We start from the raw sequence: 19,556 nt of genomic DNA, 5'->3' as shown, positions 1-19,556 counted from the left end.
TCAGTCAGTCAGCTCCCAGATAAAGTTTCTTGCAGCATTCATTTCTGGGCTTTAATGCTCTTAAGAACCAATGAACTGTTGATTATGAGGGTGCCTCAGACTGTCAGAGGGTTTCTTTTACCCTTGTTACATGGCTTAGATGTCGGGGGGGGGGGAGGGGGGAAATAAGCAGACAAGAACAAACTGAGGAAACATCTAAAGACCATGAAAGGGCATATTTTCAACACAGACTCCGACACGGCCCTTTTGCAGAACTTGCAGGCATGTCTATTTGCATTTGGCAAGCGGGTAAATGAACAGAGAGATGACATTTTATACAGGCATTTGCAGTTACTTCTTTGTTGTGCACAAAGAAGTTGCACAACCATGCAATTTTCTAAGCACAAAATGGATGCAACTGCAAATTCTTCAGGTGCACTTAAAAATGCTGTTAAAAACCTGCATATGACTCTTTCAACATGGAATTCACTGTTCTCACTTCCACTTCTTCCTTACCTCACATCTTTAGCCAGAAACATTAAAAATACACAGAGCTCATAGAGAAGCAGCAGCCTCAGCTCTGAATCTCCGTGTTTTTCTGTGTTTGAATAAAACGTTTAATGTTACTTGAGCTGGCGAGAAAGGTGGGGGGTTGTGTGTGTCTTAGTAGAAATTAATGTTTTGGTTGGCTGGACAAGCTCAGGAAATTTCTGTAGTGAGCATGATGAGAGAGGATGTTTGGCAAGATGTTTTCCAACAGCTGGTACAGGTGAAGGATTAGAGGGAAAAAAATGCTTAAGAGCCTTTTCCCTGATTTTCTACTTTGTACCCCTCTTAGACATACAAGCAATTTTAGAGTCTAATCCAAATCTCCCTGAAATCCATGGGTCTCTTTCCACTGGCTCAATAAGACTTGAAACAGGCGCTCCAAATGTTGTGTTGGTTATTAAAAACATTTTGACATTGCTCCCCGCCCTCTTAAACACAACTATTTTGGGAAGAAGGAGCGGATACTGGCCTCTCTATGCAGCCTGGGCTCAGAGAAACCACCCAGGTGACTCCGCCCATGGTAAGACCAAATGATGTGACAGGGTCCCAACATGGCAGGTGATGGGGTGAAGTGTCCCACTGGTTCCCCCTTTCCTGCATGGGTGGGGAATGGAGGAAGAAAGGCCACAAAGGGCACAGACCTTCAAACTGCCTAATGGCAAAGGTGGTATAGAGAGGGATACACCTGGCAACTTGCTTGGACGTAGTGTGATGTGCTTTGTGGGACATAAAGGATGGGGAAGGTCCTTAGCTGGTGCCTTTGCCTAAGGCTCCTTGCTAAAGGCTGCATGATGCAGTGAGAGAGCAGGATCAGGCTTTAAAACTCAGCATCATTTGTTATACAGAGATTTTCCAGTGATTGTCTTCATCCCGTTCCCTCAGCAATACAGCTCTGCTACACCATAAACACTTCAGAATATCCCTGATGTATTTGCTATTTGTAATATATAAAGACTTCTGCAAAGTGAGCATTTACTGACTCCAGAATTGCTTTTGTTTAGTTCATTATGAAGGTCAGAATTATTATAAATCTACACAAATTGAAACAGCCTTTTGGCATGGCTCTGACGTTTGAACCAAGTTAATAAAAACAATGATATACAGTATTCGGGTATCATTTAATCTTAGGAATCCATAGTGAGCACAAAGACCAAAATAAACTCTTGCAACACACATGTTTATTCACATATTAAGATTCTCTGAGACTGTTCTACATTACTGACTTTCTTATGCTTGGAAAATAAGAAGGCTTTTTCATATTCATGCTCAGTGAGTGAAAACACATCACTCAGGAGACCATCTGCTTCTCTCTGGAGCGCGGATCTTGACCTTAACACATTGGGCTGCATACAATCTCTGAGGGGAAAAGATGTATTTGGGTGCTTCAGTGCAATCTTAAGAGCATGGATAATTCAGCCAGCATTCAGGGGATTCGGTGTTAGTTCAGCTGCTACAGCAGTCAAAATTACGGGAAACGATTCAAGTTTTCACCTATCTGCCTCGGTACAAATATTCTGCCACATTCCATTTGCCATTTTACCCCGACTCGTTTATACAGGGCCAAACACGGATCCCCAAGAAACAGATGAGAGTTTTGCCACCGACTTCCCTGGGATCAGGATTTAGCCTGCAGCAAGGAAAAGAAAAAAAAAGAAGAAAACTAGAGGCAGCAAGTCCATCTGGAGAGTGGCAAGCTGCCCACCACCTCAGTGCCCGCAGTCGGCACAGCCCAAACAAAGGCAGGCAAGGGGAGAGGTGTGGTTTGGGCACGCACCGCTTTAACACCCCAGTGGCTCCCCAGGCTCCTGGGGGGATGCAGTGCCTCCTCGGGTAGCCTCTCTGGAGGGAGCCGCTTTCTCTTCAGTCAGTTTAAATGGAGAGCTGGAAGAGGCAACCCCGCAAGAAGTGCTACCAGCTCCGAGGGGCTGCAGGATTAAAGCTGAAAAAGAGTGGCTGGGTCAGGGGGAGGAAGGAGCCGCCTTTAGCACATCTCGCAGCTCGAAGTGTCAAGGTGCCTTGGCTTGCGGGGCTGTGCAAGGAGGGGGAGCCCAAACTCCTTTAACATTTTCAAAAGCCATATTTCTTCCCAGGGCTGAGTCCTGAAGGGACTTTTGAAACAGGTCTCTGACAGGTACCTCCCTGCTGAGAACATACCCTCTTCTCCCTGGGCTGTTAAGACAACTGCAAAGCGGGAGGGACTGGATGCAATGGGAAGAAGAAAGGTGCCATACTAGGGCGCTTCCCTGGAGGTTTAAAGGCATAAAGACCACAATGCACAACACAAGCCCTAGTGCCTTGCCGCAAGTTAATTCCTGACTCAGGGTTCAAAAGCTGAGGCTGAACCAAAGCAGGGTTATCCTAGATGGGATGACTCCAGCACAGGTACATACACTGTAGGTAGCCTGGGTAATAGCAGGAGGAGGAGAGGCAGTAGCATCAGCTATAGAAACCCTCCAGGGACTTGAAGTATTCAGGTAGCAGTTCCCTGCTGCCACACCTTCACTGTGTGGTTACCTGCATCAGAGTAAAATTACCTTGAGCAACTTGCACTTTTTGGGGGGCAAAATTATCGCTCCTGACTGCCGTGCCAGCATTGCTTCAGGTCTAGGCTGTCATTGGACTAACTGTCTCAGAGTCAAGATACAGCCCACCTGCCTTGAAACCACTTCTTTGAGGTCACAGCAGTTTAACATGAGCTGTGCAGGTGGTGCAATACAGGACTAGAAGGGCTTTATGGATTGGAGAACATGGAAGAGAAAACTGGTCATTTTAGCCTAACTCAGGGTAAGGGACCCACTACAAAAACTAGGTGAATGCAGCTACCAATGTCAGTGAGAAAACTGCTTGTCCTGGTTTCGGCTGGGATAGAGTTAATTTCTTCCTAGTAGCTGGTACAGTGCTGTGTTTTGGATTTAGGATGAGAATAATGTTGATAACACACTGATGTTTTAGCTGTTGCTAAGTAGTGCTCACACTAGTCAAGGACTTTTCAGCTTCCCATGCTCTACTGACTGAGAAGGCTGGAGGTGCACAAGAAGCTGGGAGGGGGCACAGCCAGGACAGCTGACCCAAACTGGCCAAAGGGACATTCCATACCATGTGACATCATGCTCAGTATATAAACTGGGGGGAACTGGGCAGGGGGTGGTGACCGCTGCTCGGGGACTGGCTGGGCATCGGTCGTCGGGTGGTGAGCAATTGCATTGTGCATCACTTATTTTGTATATTCTTTTATCATTATTATTATTATTATTTTCCCTTCCTTTTCTGTCCTATTAAACTGTCTTTATCTCAACCCATGAATTTTACTTTTTTTTTCCCGACTCTCTCCCCGATCCCGCTGGGGGGGCAGGTGCGTGAGCGAACGGCTGTATGGTGTTTAGCTGCCTGCCGGGTTAAACCACAGCACTGCTCATAGCAACTACTTGCTTGTACCAAGAAGAAAATTAAAGGTAGTAAATCCACCAGGTGGTGGGTTTTGTTCCTTGTATATGTGCTCAAGCCAAACTTGACACTTGCCCCTAGTGTCATGAAAAGTCCCATAGTGAGCTACATGTACTGAGGAGCATGATCAAATCCCATATATGAATGAAATGACCGCACTTTCTAAGTGGCACAAGGGAAATGATAGCAGAAAAAGGCACCCCTCTCCAAGTCTCAAAAAGGAAGTAACAGATGCACAGAGTGAATGTTTTCTTGTACGAGCATTCACAGTGGCACCTGGGGATCTAAAGGAGAAGCACCTCCAGGGAGATAACCTTAAAGATATTGATTCAAGACACAAAAATAACTTCCAGTCTATGAGAAGCCAAAAGGGAGCAAAGCATTACCTGGTAATAGTTACAGTGAAAGACAGCTTTCTCATGATGAGAAACCAAAGGAAACAGCTGAGCTGCAATGACAAACACACAGTCTTTGGGGAATAAAAAATATAGACTGGAATATCAACCAACCAAGAAGTCTGAGACGCTGGAAAACTCATGTGTGAAAGAGATGGGGGAGGCTGGTGTCCCAGTGGGAGACCACTAGAAATATTGTCAAGAGAGCTGCAAGGCAGTAGAGCAAGACTTGGAAGAAATCCAGGTATAAAGAACAAGGGATGGCTTGATAAAGACCCTGGAAAGTCTTAGAAAATCAACATGCAGCAAGGGTCACGTGCTGCTAGACTCACAAGATGATATTTGTGGAGTAGAGGTGACAGAGCAGGAGAGTGCTCCTAAGAGCATCTGACCAAGCGGATGGCATGGAGGGTGTCAGCCACAAGGAGCTCAGACATGTGGAAAAAATGGAGCCCTCTGAATTTCAAAGCATATCCTTGTAGGAAAGAGGAGTGACATGGGAAGGGGCTCTGCGTCTGCTAAATACCAGTACACAACTTGCCACCCCCATACTTGTAGCCCAGGGCCTGAGGTGCTGCAGGAGATGCCCACGCAGTTGCTCAGCTGTGAGCACAGTAGCAGCCATAGCAGGACAGAGCACTTTGCTGTCATCCCCAAAGGGACAGTGACAAAGGAGAAAGATTGATGACATCTTTCCAGCCCACGGAGGAGTTCTGAGCCAACTCCCAAAGCCATCCCAGTGGTAATCAGACTTGGGGCTCAGGAAGGGTCCAGAGCCAGGTTTTGATAATGTCCTGTTCCTGCCACGTTATTAAAAACAGGAGGGAATAAATTCAGTCAAAGGCTTTGTGAACTAGTTTTGTTGATTCAGTGGCTTGAAATGATTCCAGGGGAATGGCAGGTCGCATGCCTGAATGTGCACAGGAGGGACCGAGCGGAGGCAGAAGTGGCTGGGATGTCTCCTTTCTCCAGTGCAGCCTGCAGAGGCAAAGCCTGTCCATCCGGAGACACCCTTTACCGAGAAGACAGTAGCAGAGTATCCATGTTAAATCAGAGGGCCAAATCTTGGCAAGGGTGGCCTGCTCATCAAAATGCTCTGTATGATGTTACGTGGGTGCGTTAAGACTTTCAGCACTTAACTCAGGAACAGAACAGGGAATAAATATCCAGGGGCACAAGGGTGTAGCTGGGGAGTGGAACTGACCCAAATTTTCTTGTTATTATTGTTGTTATTGTTTTTCTATTAATTCTTATTACAGCACACGAAGGGTCTGGTCTCGTCCCAACAGCGAAGCTGGCCTCTTTTGAAAACCCAGTCCCTCATGGCTGTCAGGATTGGAAAGCTGTTGCATGGGCTAAAATTTGTGTTTTGAAATTACAGGTTTGGAAAATTTTAGAGATGAAATGAGCCAGAGCCAGCAGAGTGTGGGGAGGAGAGAGGGGAAGGAGTTAAAAAAGTTACAGAAGTGTAGATATCAAACTGAGGAAAGTTAACTATTTATCGCAACTCACATTTGATAAAATGCAGAAAGTATTCTGGTTTGGTTTCTGATTTCATTTCCCATTTGAAGTTGAACCGAACTACTAAAAATGTGCTTTTACTGCAGGAGGTAGGTCGAAGTGTGCAAAGGAATGCAAGAAAGAAATACCCTTCAGATTATAAATACTGGCGGCATCGGTCATTAGCTGTAGTGAGGTCTTCACACTGCCTAGTTTGTAAATTAATTCAGAACAGATTTTGAACTTGAAAAGCAGGACGTGCTCTATTCTAAAATGAGACACAGAAACATTGAAGAAAATGACAAGATTAAAATGATCTGTAGACGGCTCCCTGTGGCCAGACCAATAAGAACATTCAGCATAGAATTAGCTTAAAATTAGCTCTAGTTTTCATTCAGAGCTGGCATGGTTCAGAGTCATTAGCCACTATGCTCTGTGTCAGCTGCTGCAGGACCTGCTGAAACCTGGGTCTGGCATTTCAGCTGCCTGGCCTGCCAAGCCTCTTTCTACAGAACAGGGCAGTTTTGCAAGAAGCCTTTGCAAAATATTTTAATAATGAAAACTTTAAAAATACACAGCTGTTTTGCAAAACCCTCGTAACAAAGACCCCTTTGAGATCAGCTCCACACAGGCTCCATAGTGGATGTGCTACCATCAGTACTCTCAACAGAGACATTATGGAGCCTGGCGTTCCCTCCATGCCTCTTTCACCCCCTGGGTTCCCTGCCTGGACCTTGTTCCTTTCAGGCGCTGCTGCCTGCTCAAATCCCTACTTCAGCCCCTTTATCTGGGTGCCAGCAACTGCTTCCAGAAGTTAGGCGCATTTGCCCCTTGGGGCGACCTCCTCAGAGGGCTACTTGTCCTGCCTTGCTGCTGCTGTGGCTCAGACAGGACATGCTGGGGCATCATTTGGGGTAAAATTCAGCTCTCAGCTGAACTGGGTAATGCTGAGGAAAAGAAGTCCCTGGGACTTACAAACACCTGGGCACCATTTAACTGCCAGATCAGCATCTGAGCCCCGGCTGTTTTAATTCAGCCTTTCTGCACATGGACCATGGGAGCATGGTACAGGGTGCTGCTGTGCCTGAGACCTGCGTATTGGAGGTTGGTATCAAGCTGGATTCCTCGATCATTGTTACCAACAAATGTTTAGTGGAATCCATTTTCCAGAGTGAGTCTCTGGTCTCGTCCCAACAGCGAAGCTGGCCTCTTTTGAAAACCCAGTCCCTCATGGCTGTCAGGATTGGAAAGCTGTTGCATGGGCTAAAATTTGTGTTTTGAAATTACAGGTTTGGAAAATTTTAGAGATGAAATGAGCCAGAGCCAGCAGAGTGTGGGGAGGAGAGAGGGGAAGGAGTTAAAAAAGTTAAAGAAGGAGTTAAAAAAGTTACAGAAGTGTAGATATCAAACTGAGGAAAGTTAACTATTTATCGCAACTCACATTTGCGATATTTTTTTATTGGGATTTGAATAGTTGCAGTGAGTTCATTGCTGTAAATAGGGTAGTGCCTGACTAGGAAATCTATTTATGGTGCTTTTATTACTGCAGAGAACATGGGGATTCAGCTTTTCAGTGTTACAAGTATTTCCCTTAAGTGGTCATTAGAAGAAATAACTCCTAGATTCACAAGCGCTGGTATCTGTACGTAAGCTGTGTTTCCAGTAAGTTTTAATGACAAAAGAGAGAAAGCTGGCCAAGGCAGCATGATGATGGCTTTCACTCTCCTCCTAGGGAAGCCATGAGGAATTTCCCATCAGTCTGAGCAGGAGCTGGCTGCTCATGTCCTATGCTGCTGTACCTCCTCACCTTAGCATCACAGGTGGGTGAGGTGGGAATCACAAACCTGTCAGGAAGGAGTCAGGTGGGGAGGAACCACCCTCTCCCCAACATGCACAGGATAAAACTCTTGTTTTGCTCTTCTGTGGTGCTTCTTCTGAGATAATAAGGGTCCTGAACATGAGCAAGGTGAGAACAAAGTGTAGTTATACTTGGTTAAACTAAAACCCTGTCTAGCTTAGTATCCCATCTCTGAAAGTGGCCAAAGGCACTCCTCAGGGGAAAGAACAGAGCAAGCATGTACAATCCTCCCCTGAAACGCCCTGCCAGACTCAGCAGTCTGCGTCCCAGGAACTCCTGGTGGCCCCCAGCCAGGAGACTGGTGGAGATTGTGTCACTGAGCATTGTGGTAGGTGCTGGCTTGAGGAGCTGCTGGACGAGGCTTCCAGGTGGGCTACACCAAGCCATGTGCTGCTGAGCTGAGAGCAGAGTGGGTGTTTTGTCAGGTTTCACTTCACTCATAACCCCTTTCATTTCCAGTGCTTGAAGCTGTCACTCTGAGCATTGACCTGATCCCTGGGCAAGGGAGATGTTGCTTTGTTCAAAGCATGAAGGCTGGCTACAGCTCAGCTGGGTGGCCACAGCTGAAATGGGTAACTTGAGCACATTGCGGCATCCAGCAATCAGCCTGAACGGAGTGCATGGGGACCTGGGTGGGACCTGCACCCACGAGGTTGCTCTGGGCGTTGAGAGAACGCCCAACCCACCAGGACACCCAGGCCAGCAGGGCTGGGGTGACTAAAAGCCAGCACTTTGGAGGACTTTATGTCTCACAAGCACCAGTTCAAAGCCAACTTGCCAGGAGTCGGCAGTGGTAGCAATTTGCCCACGGCTCCTGGTTGTTTCACGGACAAAAGACTGGAAAAGGCTCAGTTTCATCTGATCCACCTCACTCCCAGGGCAATAAGGAGGATATGACTCCTGGCAGATGTTATTCTCACCTGCTCTTGAAGGCGAGCAGAGGACAGAGCCACAGCCTCCCTAAGCAGGCTGTGTTTCATCACCCTTATAGCTGGGAAGTTGCTTTGTAACATGGAACCCAAATCTTCCTTGCTGCAAATTAAGCTAAATTCCTGTTGACCTTTTCCTAACAGCCACAGGGAACAATTTTAATCACTGTTCTCCTTGTTACAGCCTTTGCATTCTGGAAAATGTATCACATCCCCCTTCGTCTCTTCTTCTCCAGAAAAACAAACCCCATTCTCTCAACCTTTCCTTGTAGGTTATGTTTTCTAAACCTCTTCTTGCTGCCTTTTGGGTTCCCATCAGGGTGTCTGCTTATTAACATAGAACCTTCATTTCACAAGAGTTGCTGCGTTACTTGGCACAGCAGAAAATAATAGCAAACTCTATACTGCCACTAGAAAATCCACGATAAGATCAGAGAGTGAAGGGATAGGGTGGATCTCAAGAGATCATCCAGTCTGTTTCCTTGCACTGGGGCAAGTTCAAGTGAATCAAGACAATCCCTTAAGATTTGTCTGGTCAATGGTGGCAACTTTCAGTGGTGGCACGTCTCCAGTTTCCTGGCAGCCTACCGCATGGTTTTTACTATCTTTGTATGAGTTTGTTGTATGTTGATACAACCGTGAGGATTAATCACATTAAAAACATACATGGATATTTTTAAAGAATATTTAAAAATCACGTATGGCTATTGAGCTCCAAATCAGAAAATATTCACGGGGAACAGAAGCATAACAAGGACAGATTTACCAGCTGTGAAGGTGGAGACTTTTTTCTTTTTTTTTTTTTTTCCCTATTCCTGTAATTTACTACTCCTTTCTTTTCTCTTTCAAGCATTCAACTACAGTAAATGCAGGAAATAAAGATGAGATGGATAGACAACATCTTTAAAGACCCGGCTTTTACACACAAACCTTGATACATAATTTGCACTTTACTTGGCACTTCCTTGGCAGGATTTCAGCCATAGAGCAATTTTTCATGCTGGAGGTGGCAAAACGGCAAGGTTTCCTGGCAAAGGGCAAACTAATTCTTCCCATCCTCCCCTCTCATTTGGTTCAAGGCTGATTTCATCCAAAACCAGATGAAAAAAAAAAAAGCTCTTCTTCTTGTCAATTCACTGCCACAGATACATTGGCAGGACTGTCGTTTTTTTATATATAATAATACTGACATATATATATATATATATATATAAAAAAAAAATACTGGCAAATACTGAATATTTTCCAGGGTTTCCCTGGGCCTGGAGCCCATGGGGGGTTTCTGCAGGCTGCAGGGACAGAAGACCTTTTGAAGGTCCCAACAGGAGCTAGCTGGAATTTTCACACAGGCACAAAACATTCCCTCGAAGCCATGATTTTATACCACCATTTTCCTTTCAAGGAACCACCCTGTGCATGAGTTCATGCACGTGGACCCTCCGTCCCAGAGAGGGTCCTGTCCAAACCGCTTCTCTCTGCCCTGTATTTATGCCAGGGTCTCAGGCCAGCAGATGCCACTTGGCCCAGCGTGGAAGGGTTGTCCTACAGGCATTGGCACTGGAGTGCGGCACATAAGCCCTGAAAGCAGAGATGCCAACCACACGTGCTGGGCTGCTCCTGCTCTTGCTCAGCTATTTTGTTATTACCACTGCTCATAAACAGAAATGTTTCACGCAGCAGGATTTCCTTGCACGGATCCTGATGTCATCTCTCTCCCCTGCACAGAGGCGAGGAGTTTCTACCAGGAGAATCAATGCGGGAGCACAGAAAAAGAGGAGCGATACACTTTTGCTTTAACCAAATGGGTCTTTCAAAAGCTGAAGCTCACGAAGACCCACTTAACAACTCTTCATATAGCTCTGATAAACAAAATGTTTCCAACTGGAATTTACAAAGCTGAACATAATAATATGAAGAGGGAATAAGAGCTTCCCCTTGTCAACTGGCTACTAACAAAAGAAAAATATGAGGAGTGAATACTTAGAAAAAAGACCAACAGTGCTGTAATATAATTAAAACCATTAAAAATGCTGTACTCTGGTTTTGCTCCCTGAAGCAGTATGTTATTTTTCTTTTTTAAGCTGTCACCACATTTTGATACCATAAGGAATAAACTAAATCAAGACAAACCTCCATTTCAAAGTTGGAGGATTTGATAGAAATATTAACTTAAACTTCAGTAACTAGCAGATGATGCTCAATCAACTGCAGTCATCAACATCTCTCTTTTTATTTGTTGACAGTAGGTATTCCTCAGGTATATAAGCAGCACTGAAGTGGAAAAAAGACAAATGCAGAGATGAGGCCAAGAGAAAGCACCCACAGAAAACCTGCAATTTTAGAAACTCAGAAAGGGCCCCATTCAGCAAAGCGCTGAACCAGATCTAGAATGATCCATATCATATGTGTAACTTAAGAGTATGCAACATTGCTTTTTTTCATTTGGCAGCCTTTCTGACAGAGGTAACGCAACCTTCCTGTCCCTTGCTATCATATACCAAAGTTTTCCTGATGCCATAGAGGTGATGTAACTCTGACACGTGAGCAGAGATTCCACTTGCCAGCAAACTGCATGGGGCCACCCTTCTGTTAGAGACATGAAAGTATGAACGAAGGGGCTGCAGGACTGAGCCACCTCATGCATTTACCTCTTTTACTTTTCTTCTTGAGGAAAAATGTAGTCTACTGGCATTGAGAATGGGACTGGCGGGCAATGCACAAAGCAAGGAACATTCACAAAAGTTATTGCACATGAATGTACAGTCATAAACTTTTAAGCAATAAACCATGAAAAAAAAGGAAAAATGTATTAACTGCATTCCTGGTTAGTCAAGCAAAATTGCCAGTTATCATTTTTGAGCCTTGCAAAAAACCATATTATTTAGGAATGTCAGTCAACCTCTTCCCCACCACCTTCTAAAAACTCAAAAAGCAAATTGAGAAAGCTGACAATACGCTAATAGCAGATTTCTCACTGAACTTGTGGCACTACACAGTGACCCAGACAAGCAATACTAAACATCCCAATTGCTAGCTTCCCAAGGGTAAACAGGACTGTTACTTGCATCACTCTGCAGGGCCTCTGGGCATTGCAGAGATGGAAACTGGATGCATCAAATCCTGCACAAACTCTTCTTAAGATCTGAAGGCACAGACTTCTCCTTTCTCATCCTACACTCTCATGAAAGAGAAGATGCAAAGAAATGTTAGAAATACACTGTGGACAACTTTTTCAATGACAGGGGTTAGGGGCCATAGTATTGACACAACTGTACAGTCCAAATATATTCAGTGTATTGTTAGAAGATAGAAGAACAGTTGAAAAAATCTTCTCAGCTTGGCTAATTACCATCAGTTGGCTACATTTTGGCAGACTATGCTGCAGATTTGTGTTTCGCAGAAGAGCTTTATAGAGCTGGTGGTAGTGTGATAGGATAACAAAACAGAAATGAATATTGCTGTTCAAGGGGAATATAGTTCACAAAATGTTGTCTCTGCAACTGCTTTACCTTATGAGCCAAAAACTAATAGTTTACCATAAGCCCTTGGTATACTGTGCCCTAATATTACTCAGTTTGTTCCAGCAAATATTGGTAGAAGAGACGCATTGTTGATCCAAGGGCTGCGCACAGATTCCAGGCTGACAATATGAAGACAAGTTTCTAACTAATACAAATGATCCCTGGCACCAGCCTAGCAGGTAAACACAACACACGCACTCAGTCGGAGATTCGCAAACCTGCCCATTGAACTCCTCTGAGGCCAGATTTGTTCGCTATGTAACATTGAACCATTTCGGCTGCATACTTGTCCTTGCATGTAAGATCTGTGGAGCAAAACATCCTCCTTTGCTTTGTTGGTTTGCTACCACCCTGTTTTCAGTGACATCTGGACCTTTCAGCTGAGGGCAAGAATATTCCATCTGTAGGACAGGATCCTTTGCCTCGGCATTGCCAGTTTAAACAGGAAAAGGCCTGGCCACGGCACCCAACAGGATAGGAGATCGAATCCTGAAAGGTGCCTTCTCTGGCCCAGTGCTGGAGAGGAACCTCAGCCACTACTTTTTCCATGGGGATAAACTGCAAAACAGTGGTAGGAAAGACAAGCCCAAGGATTTTGTCTCAGGGGAAGAAGGTACTAAAGAGCGTTTGTGGTAAAAGAGTCTAGCAGAGCACTTTGTGTCTCTCCTGACCGCAGATGAAATGATGGGGCCAGATGTGTCTCATGGGCCACCGACTAGAGAAAACTGGTTGTGAACCTTCCTTGGATCAACATGAAAGGAGCCTAAGGTTACAGGGTACCAAAGCTGCCAATAGATGAGACTCTGATGTTTTTTATGAAAAAAATGGACAGAAACATTTTTAATTTCACATTAGCATGTTGTGTTGTGTTTTTGTTTTTTTTTTTCCAACTGACTCCATGATTGTTGATATTAATTAAAGTGAATGGTGGATTATTTTCTGAAGGCTATAATTTAAACCAGTAGTTGAATATAGACTTGAGTGTAACATTCTTCAGCTCAAACCACAAGGTATGCAAGCTGGGAATGAACTCTATTTTTTTCCTGTTGAAGGACAGATTAAATATTTTTTTATTAATTCTAATGCTAGCAAAGAAAATAAGATCCCCATTTTTCCTCCGATTTCTCTGTACACTTAATTGATGTATTCTACCAAGCTGTCAAGCTGCTTTTAAAACCCTTTTTTTTTCATAGAAATATTATCCTCCTTTTATTAGTTTGAGTTGATAAATGGATCAAGAGTCTTTGAGGGTATTGTGTACTGTCAATGGAATACATCTTTCAGATGCATCCACTGGAATGGAGCTGAAAAAATATATATCATGAAACACTTAATAAAAAAGATACACAGATTTGTCTTTTACAGGATCATGGGACTTGAGTCTATCTCCAGGGAGGAGTTCCAACATGAGAAAGAAAATACATAGTTCAAAAGCCCATGTTTTCAATTTGCAGCCACATGGTTTAAATTATCCCTGTATTTATTAAGGGCGCTAAATGGGCAGCACGACTTAGGGGAAAGGGTCATTCAAGTTGAGAATAGTCATGTTTAGTCCCTCAGCTAGCTGCAGGTTAATTGTACTTTAAGATGCTGAATGTTCTTTATACAGTGTGTGTTAAAATACCACATGAGACACAGCTGGAGGGTTTTTGCCATTTATTGTTGTATATTTTTTTTAACTTCTATATCTCTCCATTGTAAACAACAATAGAAAATCGTTAAACACCTAGTCTGGAGGCACAGCGATCCTATATGCCACACAAAACCTATCATATCACCATCCCTTGCACTTCAGTTTCGCATGTGTGTGCACTCTGTGTTTTGTGGTCATCTCCTGATTTCCCTGACACTCAGTGTTGTGAATTTTCAGGTAATCAGAACCACAAAGAAGTAGTGTAAGATGTCTTTTCCGCTTTATGCTGGGGCCTAGAGATAGTAGGGTTTTGGATATTGCATGTACCTGCCTATGAACTTGCTAACTCAGCATTTCAGGAGGTAAAAAAGAAAATTAACCGAAATCCAAAAAGCAGAAGTTAAAGCAAACAAAAGAGCATTTCCAAATGGACAGGCAATATGAATTTTAAAGCTTTTCCCCTAAGACATCCATTGATATCAAAACAAGCAGCTATTGATTAACAAGGCAGTTTATCCAAATGTCACTGTTCTTTTATTTTGCTGGTTCATCCACAAACAAGCCCTGGTGGGAATTTAAAATGCACTTCTTGTTCTATCTATCTGTTAGTTCACCTGGGCAATAGCCTGGATTTTGCCCATGAAATGCAAATGGATAGTTGCAAATATCCAAAAGGCCCGCTGTGTTTGATGCAAACTTGAGACATGTTGCTTCTGTTCTTCAGTCGGGCTGAAGTGAAATGCTGTGGAAACTGGGACGGCCTGGGCACTCACATCCAGCTTCAGCGTCTGAATGTTTTCAAGGAATAAAAAAAACCCCAGAACTCATAAGATTTCTGAGCATGGTCATGTCTGAAGTCACTTTTAAATTCAAATAAATATTTGTGGGAAAACTGCTTCCCCTATTCTCCTAGCGCTCATAACTTAATTATAGTAGCCGCCAGGCATCTTTAACTTTCGTGACCAGCAGATCACTCTGGGTCTCAGTGACCTTGGCAGTTGTAAAAGGGTAATATTTTCACAAGGATGAAATATTCTTGAATACATTTCTCCAATGTACTGGTGTTCACAGGCATTTCTCAGCAGATCTGACCTGAAGTGCAAACATAATTCTTCAGTTTCACCTAAAGGTTTATTGACAAACTCCAGAAAACTCAAGTTCCCCTTCCTTTTGCTGAAACTCACGCTCTGTGAGAAGGCAAAGCTGCTGGTATTCTTCCCTTGAGCCCTCCATCATCAGTGGGAGTCTGGACCAAAGGCCTGAGCCCTGGAGTCTTTGAAAATCATCCAGTGGCCACACATCTAAACAGGAAGAGGAACACGAAGGCAACGAAAAAGAGCAAGGGGGAAAACATGTAAGAACACAATCATTTGTTTTTTCAAGATATTTCAGTGTAATGTTTCATGTAAAATTGCTCCTAAAGTTCATTGCAGACATTTGTCGGCAGAGTTCAATGAAGAAACCCAGGCAGGTGGGAATTAGTGTTTTAAAAATGCCACTCTTTCACTAGTGCTTAAAGCAATAGTTGCGAAATGCAGGAATTAAATCAGCAGCTTGAGAAAGATGCAGTCACCAAAATCTCTGCATTCTTTTTTTGGTGAATAAGCTCCTACTCTACACTCAGGCAATGTCATTCTTGCCCAGTTCCTTTCAAAACATCACGTCCTGTTTTATCAAAGTAAAGAAATCTCATGTTAGAAGAGCTTGAGCTCATGATCTATAGCTCATTTTTCCACTTTGAGTCATGCAAATGCAAATCCTTATCTTTAAAACATATTGATCTGAATTGTCTATGAAATTTTCAAGGAAGCTTAAGAAGGCCAGCTATTTGCATTCTGATTATATTTGTCTCATTTCGAGAAATGATGTACAGCTTACTTTTCCAAATGCTGTATTTTGGCTAAGTTCGGATAGCCTTCCTCTGTTGAAAACTATCATGTTACTCCTTGAGGAATTGTGGTAGTATCATACAGCAAGCATATCAAGATGCAGACCTTCGAAAAAAAGATAAAGGCTTGCATTCTGGCATGGTGAAAGTTATTTTTTCGGAGAAGGGAAGAAAAACCCAAAATACTGGAAATCTAACAGAGCCAAAAAAATCTCAGAAAATGTTTTGGCTGATTTTTCAAATCTATGAGTTTGAACAGATTAAATACTGCCACATGTATTCTCCTAATCTGTGGGCTCTTATGAAATGAAACGAGAACCCCAAATCAGTTTAGCCTTTATATCTAAATGAAAGGCAGACCGATCAACAAAACACAGAAGGTCTCAACTAGCTGAAGTGGTTGTAATGTGCTTAATGGGCTTCAGAGACTTTGCACCTAAACCACAAATTAGGTCTGGTTCAATTTCATAATGTATGGAAGCCTTCACCGCTGAAGGATTCATTAGCTAATACTAGCTGATACAGAACAAAGACAGGCTTGACCTGTTGGTTTTTGCCTTATACACTAAAGATTTCTGCCCACAGTGCTGCTTTTCTTGAGAAGCGATAGACAATTTTTATTTAACCAAGGGGAAATAATTCCACTGAACCTGACTTTGAGAGTCTGGTGTAAATATTTCCAGGAGTGTTTTTACTCAAGCGGTGTCCCAACACATCCGTCTTGTTCAAAAGGGTTATCTTACTGCTATGACTAGACAACCACCATAAAAACTACTATCAGGTAACAGCTGTCCAGAAAAATTTTAATGCTCTGGGTTAGTTTGCTAGGTAGCTTTATGAATCTGAAATTGAAACTAGGAGATTTCACTAAGGGCAAGATCTGGAGTGCTAAGGGTACACTCTGCAACATCCATCTACTCAGAAAGCTTCAGTCACCTCTGGTAGGAGATAAATGTTTACCCCTTCAAACCAGGAGACTTGTCACCATGCTCAGGGCTTGCCATTGAATTCCTTGAGTCACATGCCATGAAGATTTCAGGAGGTCTGAGTCTTCCCTCGGGTTCCAGGGTAATTATAACCCCACATTTACTGTGTCAATTAAAAGCCAAAGTCATTAGTTTAACATACATGCTGTGTTACTAGCTGATGTATGTAGGTGCCCCAAATGCCATGTAAGCTCGTATTTAAGCTAGAATTGATTACCTTGACTTCCCTGCCCAAGCCTGGAGATGGGGTCAAACTGGCCCCAAGTTTTGTAAAGGTATACACCCTCTGGATGATAAGAAAGCAGTCACATGTACAAGAATAAGACTAATATTTTTTAATACAGAAAGAATCTTCTATTCCTCTTCCTTTCTCTTTAGGTGTGTGATTGACAACAGTGTATCTCATTCTACCATGCTGGATTGCAGCATTTTTGAGCAAAATAGGTAAATATGCAAGGTGTCAAAGTTCAACATTTTGTGGGCTACACAGTCTAGTTCCTGCAATGGTCCTGAGAATAGGGGGTGAGCAGGAGGAATGGAAGAGGTATCCCAAGTATGGAGGTATCCAACACAGACCCAGCACAACCAAGAACAGATCATTCTTTTTTCTGCCAGCAGCTACATTAGGGATGGATTTGCTGATTTTAAAAGACTCCAAGCAGCAGCGTGTTTGCTGTCTTGTCCAATATTTTAGTCCCATGTTTAATTACCTTCACTATGGAGAAAACGTAGAAAGTATGCTAAAGGGATATTACAGATTTAAGAAATCACGGTTAATAATGTTGTTCCTTTGCTATACTGGATCTTATTTTAAAATTCATTCTTCATTCATTTTGTTTCTCTCTCTGTTTCTGTAGGTTTAAACAACACAACAATCAGTTTAACCACTGACTTGGAATAATTTAGGCTGGATCGCTGAATGTCATCTAGCCCAACCTGCTCAAAACAGGTCCAACTGGATCAGGTTGCTCAGTGCAGTCGGGCTTTGAACACCTCCAAGAACAGAGATGCCACAACCTCTCAGGGCAACCTGTGCCAATATTTTACCACCTTTCTGAGAAAAATCTTTCCTGATACCCATCAGAACTTCCTCCATTGCAACTTCTGTCTGCTGCCTCTTATCCTATCAATGTGCACCTCTGAGAGGAGTATAACACTGTCTTCTCTATCTCCTCCCATTAGCTAATGAGTAGCTGGTCTAACATCGCATCTCACCTAGTTGGCTTGTGGATCCCCAGTGTCAGGAAATAGTCCTTGCCACTCTCCAGAAACTTGTTGGATTGCCTGTGCCCTGCCATGTTGCCCATTGAGGTGGTTAAAGTCACCCATGAGACGTAGGGGTTGCAACGAGCTTCTTCCGGCTCTGCCTACTTCTCACAGACCGATAAAACAAAAATGGAAAAGCCCAGTGAAACAGAAATCTCAGTTGATGGGTCTTATGATCAGTGACCAACAGGCTTAGGTTTTGTGGTTTGATTTTTTTTTTCCTTTTTTTTTTTTTTAATTGGAATATTTTAACCACAGCATTTTGCAGAACTTCTATTGTACTGTAGTCCTTTGGTTCATCTACAGATAACAAAATGACAATGAGTGTATAGCAAGACTTCAGAAGACCCTCATTCTCACAGTTATGCTAGAAATTAATGATAATGCTTCAGACAACTCTTCAGGTAATAAATTTACATCTCCATGGCATGAGCTAAGTGTTTAATTTTAGCAAATTGTTCATATCACTCTTTGTTATAGCTAATAAATTTCCTGTCCCACAACCTAGCATTTCAGATGGGCACAGATAAATATAAATAAGAAGTATTTATCAGCCTTTCTGCCTTTTTGTATCAGCATTCATGATTTTATCATATGTATCTAGCAGTCAACTTTTACCTGGCAGACAACTGTTTTTGGTGTTAACAGGCTTAAAAAAATACCTTCTCTTTTTTTAACTTCATGGGGATCAGACCTTTTTTTTGTTCTTAGTATATTCTTTAATGTTTTATTGTTTCTCTGTTTAACTAAGGCATTTGTTGTTGTTGTTGTTCTACATAACCCTTTTTTGTTGATGGAATCATGGAGTTTGGAACAACTAGCACAATATTCTTGAACAATTCCTGATTTTTCTCAGTGCCTTCCCACTTAAAATGCATATGCCTAGTAAGTTATGCCAGCAAATGTTTTAAGCTTTGGAAAAGTCCATATTAAAGTTCCAAATGTGCAGATTTTTGGTCAATGCCCCATTTCATTTGTATAAAGTAAATTTAAATTGACTGTGATCTCTGGTACCTCAGCAACTGCGCTTTTTTGGGTCTGTAACTAACACTTTCTCGTTCAGCAGACTTAAGTCCACTATCAAGTTACCTTGTACTGGATACAGGACTTCCTGTTTTGAGAAGACAACGTTATTATTTATAGAAATACTAAGGAAATTTGTTATTGGCCACAGGAGATCAGCAGCAAATGGCCCTCTGGTTGAAGTCATCCATGATAAGTTTCTTGGTTGCCTTTTGACTGTTGTTATTTCCCACATCCCTACAAATTATTAACAGATGCTTAAGGAACAGCTTCTTTTATCTCCTAGAAATTGTTGCTGGGCTATAAAAGACCCTTACCTGTAACCTGTCTTTTGCTTCAAATAACTATGAAAACTGGGCTTTCAGATTTAAGCAACCTTAAAGACATATCTGCAGGGTATGAAGAACTGCAGTACAGAGATACACACATTAGTAGAGATGCCTGGACACAGCATAACACCCACCTCTTTAATAGGATGAGGTCCAGATGCAACTAATCTCAGTAACCTGGACACTGCACAGGAGATAGTAAGTGTCAACACAACTTACTAGTTTGGGCCCAGACAAACATGGCTAAATTCCATCT

Source organism: Aptenodytes patagonicus, chromosome 1, assembly GCF_965638725.1.
Source record: "Aptenodytes patagonicus chromosome 1, bAptPat1.pri.cur, whole genome shotgun sequence".
In the NCBI taxonomy this organism is placed as follows: domain Eukaryota; kingdom Metazoa; phylum Chordata; class Aves; order Sphenisciformes; family Spheniscidae; genus Aptenodytes; species Aptenodytes patagonicus.
This window is presented reverse-complemented; position numbering follows the sequence as displayed.